Here is an 11,512-nt window from a genome sequence, read left to right as displayed (position 1 = left end):
AGTCATTGCTTTTAGTCAGAGCACCTGCTGTCTCTTGCGGCTTCTTTGTTAGAAAGAAAACTTGATCTGCGTATTTAGCTATTATTTTTTCCCTCTCTTCCGTGTCTTGCTTTAACTGGATCATCCCTGTGATGATTAGCTTAATTCTGTCATCAGTCCTGATAGCAGCGTGACTTGAAATGATCTCCCTGCAAAAAAACTGTTCAGTATTTCCGCATGATCATTCCATATATTAGTATTGCTTTCAGAGATGAGACCTCCAGGAATTACATATAATCCATCAAAGCTCTTCAAAAGGAGCTTCCTACAAGCAGAAAATATACTTTGGGCCCATTTACAATCATTGAGCTAAATCATGAAGTTCTTAGTCTTTATTCAGGAGAATCTAGAATGTCATACATACAGCATTCTAGATCAATGGCCTAAATCTAGCAGCATACAATAGTGCTATCATTGTTTTGGCCATTTTTCTAGAATTACTGTAGGTTGTTTCTTTTATAATGACCATGTCTCTTCTTGTACAGCATCTCCTGTTGCTCTCACACTTCTTTTCATGCTACAGCTTGACTTCTCCTCTACAGATGCCAGTGCTAACCTACCATTGGGAGAAAAACATTTTCATCAGTTTTGGGGAGAGAAGGGAGAGAGTCCCATAAGGGCTATAGAAGAGGCTGCAGAATGATCTATACTTACGTGTAACAATGCAGGTCTTGTGACTGCATCAAAGAAAATATCATTAGGAGATCAGCATGGGATTTGAGGGTTCTGAGAGAGACTCATAAGGGATGCAATATATTGGCCAGTAAGGAGAAACCAAGAAGTGGCCAAGTTCTGTTTGGGAAGGGGCGCTGCATGGTACAGAGATCTGGAAAGAAGGCTTAGGAACTTTGGACAGAGCTGCAGGTGGAACATGCTGTGATTGCGGGACACCACAGTGTCTGTGTGGGATGTATTGGGGAGCAGTCGCGGCTGGGCAGGGAACCAGTGCAAAGGGGCTCCAGTGACAAACACTAAGTGAGCCTGGCTTGGAAACCTGCAAATGCGTATTTGCTTGAACAGAGACTGGATTGGAGATGACACACCAGGCACTAGGCCTAAAGTGCCCTGACTATTCAGTGGACTGCCCCAGAAACCCAAACAGGAACCATTATTGCACACTTTCAATTGTAACTCTTTAGGCACCTGTGCCTAGGGTATTTGGAACCTTTCTTCTTTCCCATAACCATAAGTCCGAGTGGTTATTGGGACCCACCAGGGCTAGAGCCTATAAGGCCTAGCTGTTGAAGGACCTAAAGTGCTTGCCTCTTAAATGCAGTACCCTGGGCTTGCTACTGGCACATTAGGCATTTGGGATACAGAGTAATTATAATATAGGTCAAGATTGGCATTAAACCAAGACATATTGGGGAGGTATTGGCTGCAAAGGGAAATATTCAAGCAGTGTCAGTCTCCCCAGACACTCCCCAGCCAATTCATACAAGTTGCATGGGAAGTTTATCCCCTGATCCTAAACCAGCTGCCAAACTCTTTGGTACATGACAGCTGGAAGAAATTTCATTCTTAAATCACAGCTTTGAACACAGACACCCAGTGAAGTGGTTAAAGTAAAGGGAAAAGAAAATGTACAAAGAAGATGGGGATGGATGCCCAAGGAAGTGGGAGGGTGGCAGGGGAGAGGAACTCATGAAGAAAATTAAATGATCTTTGAGTGACTCTAAATGACAACTGTGTGGGTTTCAGATATGTTAGCTGTCATCATCCCTACAAAACACATTTTACTTTATATATTGGCTATGAAGGCTCCAGTCCATTCAGTGTGAAGTCAAGGTCCCACGCTACATTTTCTATCCCATTTTTATCAACATATATCTAATTATTAAAGAAACATAAGTTTTGCCCAAGAGGGCTTCAGGGCAAACTCAGGAGAAATTTTTTTCTTACTAACATCCTTAGATAGCTGCAAGGTGCTGTCATAGTGTTGGTAATCACAGCTGGACAAATTACTCTTTATGAAAAGTCTTTTTGACTACATGAACCATTGTTCTTTGGCTCCTTATTACAGATTTTGTTTAGTTTTGAAGTAGATCCATATCACTGTCCTCATTTTAGAGATGGGAACATGAGATTTGGAGGTTCCATGGTAACTTTACAGAATAAAAACAAGTCAACCCCAGACATTGTAACATGTCTGCAATGAAAGGCCCAAACTCTGAAGCCTTGATTTAGTCCTTCCTCAGGCAAAGTTCAAAACTGAGTAAAGACATCAGGATTTGGCATAAGGAATTTATCATGAACAAATAGTGAATCTGTGCTGGGTGCATTTTATGAATCTAATCCCACTGTATCCTATGGAGCAGTGTAAATGTCAGTGGTGACTAGAATGTACATGGAAAAAGTTTTCAATAGGTGACAATAACAAATAAGAAATCACAAATTCACAATAGCCAAACACTGACATTAACATAATCAGTCTCTTATTTTTTTAATCCATCAGGAGTCTTCCATGACTACTTTTCTTGTAAATCTTAAAGATTCCATGCAATGTTTTCTCAGCTGGAATTTGTTTGTTTGTTTGTTTTGCTTCTCAATGCTGCTTAGGAATAGAGAGTTTTGTATTACTGGTGCTGGTGATTCTGAGATAAAAGAGTAGACAGGACACCAGGCTGAATAATAAGCAGGAGACAATGTTTCTTTGTTGAAAATGGCAGAAAATAAATGCACAGCTCTAATGTGCAAAGCAGACTATGGAAGCCATGAAGCCGTGCAAACTACAAGGAAGTGTTTAGCACTAACCAACATTTTATTTATTTATTTTTGGTATTATTGTGATTTTCGTATGGGCTAAAATGAGAAACAAAGGGTTGATTTTTGAGCAAACTCTATTTCTATTCTCTTGAGCAGTTATGGGCAGCCAGATAGAAAATATAATTTTATTCTTTATTTTATTTTCCTTCACCAACTTGACTTTTGTCTGTAAACTGTACTATTAAATCTTTGCTTACGTATGGGTAACAGGTAAATCTTTTCTAGTTCAACTTGTCTAGAAATTACTTCAAAATGTCACCTTGTACATAGATTAATGGATTCCAAGACCAGAAGGGACCATTGTGATTATGTGGTCTGACTTCTTTTCTGTAACACAAGCTATAGAAATTCCTCAAAATAATTCCTTTTGAACTGAGTGAGTGTTTTTTTTTGAAAAGGTATAATCTTGACTTAAAAAATTGTTAGTGATGGAATATCCACCACAATCCTTGATAGACTGTTAAGTAAAGGTGTACATTACACAGAAGTTTGTATTGAAAGGATTGAAATATGTGTATCTAAACACGGAACTGGGTGACTAATAATGAGAAACTCTTGATACATTCACCTCTAGATCATGGGTTCAAATCTTTCCCATGTCAGTAATGACCAAAAGTTTATATGTACTAAAAAATGAATTGGTTGTCTTAGGTCAGTTCTTCTTGGATCAATTTCCACATTACAAAATCATCATTACAAATGCAATAGACACTTGCAGTCTCACTAGGAGAAGAATTAAACCTGCATGTTAATTTAAATTACCCTCTCGCTCCTACCCACTGAAATCCAGAAAGGGGTGAAGCACATTGGTAGGATTTGGTGGGGAAGCATTCATTGATGTTTTCTGTTGGTAAATAAGTACTTCTAGCACTGTCAATCTGTCACCTTCAATAGCATGATATTTGCTTACAAATAAAACTATAAAAAATAACATAAAATGGAAAAAGGATATTTTGCATACAAACTACATGCAATAAATTTTGATTATAGAATCCATGAAAACTTTATTGATCGGTAGATATAATTCAGCTCCCTTTAGCAGCCAAGTGTTCAAATGCCTGCAAAAGAAAATCTAACTTTCAAAAAATAGCCGGGGTAATTTCCAGCAATGGTTGCATTTAAAAATGTCTTCTGTTTAGTGGGGAGGAGGAGATCCGGGTCATTTACAATCTCTGTGGTTGTCTTGCACACAATCCAGCATGTATTCCGTTACTCTGCAAAGTGTCATTGAGAAGCTGAAAACCAGAAATGCCAGGTGTGTGGCCTTGACACAATAAAAATCCAATCTCCCATTTAACCTTGCACAAGCAAAAAAAGGCATTGCAAAAACATTATCTAGCAAGCTTATAGCAGTTCACATTTCAGGTTATCATGGATGACTAATGGGAAAGTCAGCGGGTGCAGGCACACCATTAAAAGAACCTTCACACTACAGACTTTATGGAAAATATTTAACTGAATTGTCAGCCACCTATGATTGTTTTGACAAAACTTTCTACCTTGAGGGCTGAACTGTTTGAATTCTTTGTTACAATGTTCAGGGCAAATTTAGCTCTGTATTTCTGTTCATGAATTTATTCCTTAGTCATAAGTGATTGGGGGGAAAAAATCATACATGAAAACGTATGCAGTCCATAAGATGTTTGTGAACTCTTCGCCATCTATATTTGCAACTGGACACCGAAGTCAACATGACTTTTCTGTTCATTGACTGGTTGACTGAATCTTTGCAAACAAAAGAATAACTAATATTTAATGGCAAATAACACACTTTCTGATATAATCATTTGGTTATTTGTGATAAAATGTTGTGACACTTGCAAATATTTTCTGGCTACCCAACAGTTTTCCAATTGCTCATGAACAAATGTGACAACACAAATAAGAGCAAACCAAATTCACTGTTTTCATTCTTTAAAAAAAATTCATACCTCACCTTTTCTAGTATTTTGATCAACTCTATCCATCAGCCCCGTTCACTACATGGACAGACTCTGCAGGTATGCTGGAAAAATTCTTCCCAGAGAGACAAGATCAGCCTTCCACTGTAATTCTGACTTCTTTAAAATCCATGGAGAAACAGCTTTGTTAGACCCTTCACAGGTCCTCTGTGGCTGGAGATGCAGAGGAATTTTCTAAGGGGAATCCAAATTTGGATTGGTCCCAATCCCATAGACCATGTTTCAGCTATATGACTTTTGCTACTGTTCTGTTTGATTCATCCAGTCTCTCTTCCACATACTAACTTATGTGCACATTCTAATTGTGCTCGCATAACACATTTACATGGCTTCTGGGCTGCCTATGCCAACAGAGTTCCCATGGAATCCCCAGAAGTACTTATAGTTGCTTCCTCTTGGTGCAACACTGGTGAAGAGTTGCCATTTCCTGGTTCCCACCTCCTGGCAGTGAATCACTTTGCTGTGTAGCTGTTATCCTATGCCAGAGGGGATTAATCCGTCCCAATGCCTGTAAAGTGATTTGAAGATAAAAAGTGTACTTAGGGCTAAAGGCCAGATCCTGGGTCTGTTCTTTCCTCTTTACACCCCTCTAGTGGAGCAAAAGGCTACAGAGCTGCCCTAAGCAGCCAGCTAGGGAATCCTGTATTTTTTTCCTCTTCAAAGCACTTTTCAAACATTAAAAATGTAGAACAGTTATTTACACAACTGGAAACAATGTTTGTACATTTGAACTTGATACTAAGAAAAGCTAACAGAAACTGAGACAGTGAAATCAGAGATGGCGGGAAAGTTCTAAATTAAAAATAATATTCAAAAATTGGAAGGAAATTTTGCAGGATGAGATATTGCCAGAATTCTCTGAATTTGCTAAAAAGTTTGAGAAACTGATAGGTCTTTTTAGTGAATCTGGAAACTCAGGAGTCGTACCCTATGACTGGAGAATTGCTAATATAGTTCCTATTTGTAAGAAAGTGGGGGGGGGGAGGGAAGTGAGCCAGGAAACTAGAGGCCTGTTAGTTTGACCTCAATTGTATTCAAGTTCTTAGAACAAATATTGAAAGAGAGAGTAGTTAAAGACAGAGAGGTAATTGGGATAAAATACAACATGGTTTTACAAAACTGATCTCTTTCTCTGAGAAGATAACTGATTTTTCAACAAAGGAAATGCAGTGGATCTAATCTATCTGGATTTCAGTAAGGCTTTTGATACAGTTCCACCTGCAAAATTATTAGTTATATTGGAAAAGATGGTTATTAATACGAGAATTGAAAGGTGGATAAGGAACTGGCTAAAGGGGCGACTACAGTGGGTCATGCTGAAAGGTGAACCCTCAGGCTGGAGGGAGGTTATTGGAGTTTCTCAGGGATCAGTCTTGGGATCAATCCTATTAATGAACTTGATACAAAAAGTGGAAATGTGCTAATGAAATTTGCAGATGACACAATGTTGGAGGTATTGCCAATATGGAGAAGGGCCAGAATATCATACAAGAAGATCTGGATGACCTTGAAAACTGAAGTAATATATCTCTGATGAAATTTAATAGCACAAAGTGCAAGGTCATCCACGTAGGGACCAAAACCAAGAGTTTTTGCTATAAGCTGGGGATGTGACAGAAGAGGAGAAAAGCCCTATGAGCGTTGGTTGATCACAGGGTGACTGTGATTCACCAATGTGATGCAGCTGTGAAAAAGGCTAATGCAATCTTAGGATGCATCAGGTAAGGTATTTACCTTAGAGATAGGGAAGTGTTAGTACCATTATACAAGGCACTGCTGAGACCTTACCTGGAATACTGTGTGCAATTCTGGTCTCCCATATTTAAGAAAGATGAATTCAAACTGGAACAGATACACAGAATGGCTACTAGGATGAACGGAGGAATGTAAAACCTACCTTCTGAGAGAAGACTCAGAGAGCTTGGCTTGTTTAGCCTAACCAAACAAAGGCTAAGAGAAGATATAATTTCTCACTATAAATAAATCAGAGGGATAAATACTAGGGGGTGGAAGGAGTTATTTAAGTTAAGCACCAATGTTGACACAAGAACAAATGGCCATCAACAAGTTTAGGCTTGAAATTAGACGAAGGTTTCTAACCATCAACAGAGTGAAATTCTGGAACAGCCTTCCAAGGGGAGTAGTGGGGGCAAAAAACCTAGCTGGCTTCAAGACTGAGCTAGATAAGTTTATGGAGGGGTTGGTAGGATAAAACTGTCTACAATGGCATGTAGCTGATCTGCAACTGTTAGTAGCAAATATCCTCAATGGCCCGTGAAGGGACACTAGATGGGGAGGGCTCTGAGTTACTACAGAGAATTCTTCCCCGGTGTCTGGCTGGTGGGTTTTGCCCACATGCTCAGGGTCCAACTGATTGCCATATTTGGGGTCAGGAAGGAATTTTCCCCAGGGTCAGATTGGCAGAGACCTTGGGGTTTTTTGCCTTCCTCTGCAGCATGGGTCACTTGCAGGTTTAAACTAGTGTAAATGTTGGATTTTCTGTAACTTGTTTTGTTTCCCCCCTCTTCCAATGTAAAAAGGAGAAAAGGCAAGAAAAGGGGGTGAGTTCAAACAATTTATAGTTTAGTTTTCTTAGTTTTGATTTGAATTTTTTTCATTAAAAATTGATCCAATGAAAAATCAGAATTTTAACACACATATTTTGCAAAAAAAAAAAAAATTATTGTTAAACTCTTTTTTGTCCAAAATCCCTTTTAGAGCCGCAGTCCTGACCTAGCAAAAAAATTAAACGTGTAACTTTGAGCATGTTTAAAGTTGTTTAAAGCACACGTATGTGCTTAAGTGCTTCGGTGGATCAGGGCATTATTGAATAAACTATTGGACATTTAGAAGCCCAATTTAAAGGGGTTTCAGGGCAAATCAAGTCTGGAAGGTCAAGGAAGAGCGCCTCCAATGTGGAAATGCCAGGAGACGTATTACTAGTGGGTATGGCTATAATCGAGCTCAGATCGAGATACCCGCACTAGCTCTGACTGAACTGGCATACTCAAAGTAGCAGTGTATGGCTGCACAGGCAGTGGGATGGGCTATAACCGCTCCAAGTACAATCCCATCTAGGACATGAGCTGTGTACGTGAGGGGCACATCCCATGCAATCATGGCTACATTTCTATTTTTAGTGCTTTAGCTCAGCCAGAGCCAGCGTTGGTATATCTGTCCGAGCTGCATATTACACCTCCAGATCTAATGTAGACAGACCCATTGGCTGCCTCAATCTATAATGAATGATGCAAGTTCTATTCAATTTTCAAGCGAGAGCTTTTGTGTCTGTCTTCCTCCCAGCCCTCCTTTCCATTCGGAGTGCATCAATGCACCAGTTCTAGTTACAATGTAGGTAAATGAAAGGTGAGGACCAGTTACTTGAACTAGACTCTAGGAACTTACATGGAGCAGCAGTCTATGCATCCTGATGAGTTTCTTTTTCCCAACGTACATTTTCTGACCTTGTAGCACTCAGCTTTAGCTACCGTATGTGGATTATTTATGTATCAAGTTCTCTCTGTGAAGATACAGGGATAATCTCTTTCTGTGCTTAGAATTAAACTATTTAATCTAAACACATAGTCATAGAGTCATAGACTTTAAGGTCAGAAGGGACCATTATGGTCATCTAGTCTGACCTCTTTCACAACTCAGGCCACAGAATCTCCCCCACCCACTCCTGTAATAAACTCCTAACCTATGTCTGAGCTATTGAAGTCTTCAAATCATGGTTTAAAGACTTGAGGTGCAGAGAATCCTCCAGCAAGTGACCCGGGCCCCACGCTGCAGAGGAAGGCAAAAAACCTCCAGGGCCTCTGCCAATCTGCCCTGGAGGAAAATTCCTTCCTGACCCCAACTATGGCGATCAGCTAAACCCTGAGCATGTGGCCAAGACTCACCAGCCAGACACCCAGGAAAGAATTCTCTGTAGTAACTCAGCTCCCACCCCATCTAAAATCCCATCACAAGCCATTGGGCATATTTACCGCTAATAGTTAATGTATGGATACTAGTTGTCTTGAACATACATAGGAATAGGGCTCAACGGCTGCATCTAAATCATATTATTTGAAAACCCAAACAATTTGCATCCTTCTCAGATCTAATATGTAATCCCATCAGTGAATGTTTTAGAACAGTGCAAGCTGCTGACATCCTTACAGACTCAGATTAGCCAATCACAAGGCAATCATATATGATCCATTATCACTTCACCAGGATATAAAAGGCACATTCATTATAATATTGGCTCTTACATTAAAGGCATGAATTTTTTAACCCTTACCCATGCAAGTAGTCTTAATTGAGTGAATAAATTCCATTGACTTCAGTGGGACTACTCACATGAGGAAGTGTTATAAGATTGATACAAAGACCTATTAGACAATAGAAATATAGTCAAGGGCATGGCTTGCTGAATGAGTAGGTAGATTAGGTTAAATTGTATAAAGGCAGAAAAAAGCCCACAGCTTTATTAAAAAGACATACAAGGTCAGACATTCTGATCTGCCTTCCATTGTTATGGTACAATTTTGCATCTGACCATTGTTTGTGTAAATTCTGGTAGGTCATGGTCCGACTTGCAGCTGCTGATCAGGCAGTTAATGTCTATTTACTAATATTTTCATCCATAATGAATTTTAAGAATAAAAATTACAGTCCTAGAAGGCTGAATTCCCTAGCACATACTACAAAGCAGTCCAGGAAGACTAACCAGTGAGGCAGTTAGCGTCTTCTTGGAAGGATATTAAGCTATGCATGTTTTTTTCCCTTTTTAATGTCATTCTTTATATACTACTCCACTTAATATTCACAAATCCTTAGGAGCTAGTGGCAGGATAACATTTACATTAGATTATGAAATGAGCTCCAAGTTACCAGTTCATAAAGGCCCCAATCTATTTAGACACATGCTTAATTTTAAACATATGAGTAGTCTCACCAATTTCAGTGGGAGCTTGAAATAAGCACACATTTAAATGCTTTGTTGGATGAAGGCCAAAGAGGAAGAAACTCCTAATAGATCCCTTGAATACAATGTGTCATTTAATATGTAAAATGCTCACAAAGAATGGTGAGGTTCCAGGAGGTTTTGACCTTCAGACTGAAAGCCTCTTAAAAGGTGCTTCCAGATTTGTATATAGGTTACAAGGCCAGTGATTTAAGTTATTGTGTAAAAAGCTTCATATTTACTCTGTATGCTATTTAAGCTACTGATTATAAAAGTGAAACTCCGCTGAATAGCAGTGTGCACTTACTGTATTACTGCTCACAAAAATACAAATCTGCGGCCAGACTTTTGCACTGTAGATACTGGCATACACTGTCCAACAAACTTAATGAGATTGTGTGTGAGTATTTGAATAAAGAATTTTGTACCTCCTTTACAATTTGTCCACTTCACTGAACCTATGACTAGAAGCTAATCCTTTCCCCACTGAAGTAAATAGCAAAACTCCTATTGACTTCAATAGGCACTGGATCAGGCCCTGCAATTTTGAAAATGTACATGTTCTCATACCCAAAGCAACCCAACTATCTGATTTTTTTTGTTGTTGCTATAAACTGTGGATGCAATATGTACATGTCTTTTACTCTGACAATAATGATCAATTTTTATTGAGTGGTTATCCAAACAAATCTACACTAAAGAAAGATAAAAAATTAAAGTTGAATTGAATCAGACAATTAGAATAGGAATTTTTAATCCGATTTTTCTTTTATGAGAATTGGAACTGGGTTGTTCTTTCTTGGGGATCAATATGGTGTTGATCAGGATAGGTCGGAAGTAGGGAGGGCTATGGAGAAATAGATAGTTGGGGAGATGACCATGTTGTTCAAACAGAAATCAAGGATACAGTTTTAGGCTAGTAAGCTGGTGTAAATTCATAAAACACTCCATTGAAGTCAATGAAACAACACTAATTACACCAGTTTACCTACACTGGCTGCACCAGAGATACTGATTTACACCATCAGGGGATTTAGACTATTATCTACATCAGGAGTCCCCAACGCGGTACTGGCCGGCGGATGAGCATCCGCCCAAATTCGGCGGCGACGCCTCTGGATGACGCTGTTTATCGGCGGCATTTCGGCGGAGGCTCGTCCGACGCCACGGTCCTCCGTGGCTCGTCTTCTGGCACCCACCACATGAAAAAGGTTGGGGACCACTGATCTACATCATTTAAATTTCTTTATTCAAATACCTATTGTTGATGGGAAGTTCTATATTGTATCACAGATGGTACAACATCTCAGTCCTCATTTGAAACACATTGCACAACATGATATGTCCAGACTAATGACTAATTTTCATCTGTTAAAGGTAATAAGAGGCTTTTTTTGTGAAAATGACTTTATTTTTAAACTTGTTCTTGGTGAGGGACCTTTCAATCACTTTTACTTGATCTTAAAAGTCAATTTTACGAGCACTTTAGGTGTCTCTCATGAAGACTGATGTGCAATCAGTACTTGTTTAACACTGGACCTCTTGATAGTTTTTTTAATATAAATTTCACCTATTCAAATGCCTCCCCTGGTGTCATCATCAGAGTTAATTAATCAGCTGCTTGGCAGCTGGAGTAGACGTGTCATAGGGCTACATCATCTGGCTGGCATTGCCAGTGACATCTTGTATACATAGTTTTATGTAGGTTCACAGAAAAGTCTGCACTGCACATAGTGATTCAGGGTATTGTGTCTCATCCCTTTTGACTGCTTAGTGAATTATAATCTAGTCA

Source organism: Malaclemys terrapin, chromosome 12 (assembly GCF_027887155.1).
Source record: "Malaclemys terrapin pileata isolate rMalTer1 chromosome 12, rMalTer1.hap1, whole genome shotgun sequence".
Taxonomy (NCBI): Eukaryota; Metazoa; Chordata; order Testudines; family Emydidae; genus Malaclemys; species Malaclemys terrapin.
This window is presented reverse-complemented; position numbering follows the sequence as displayed.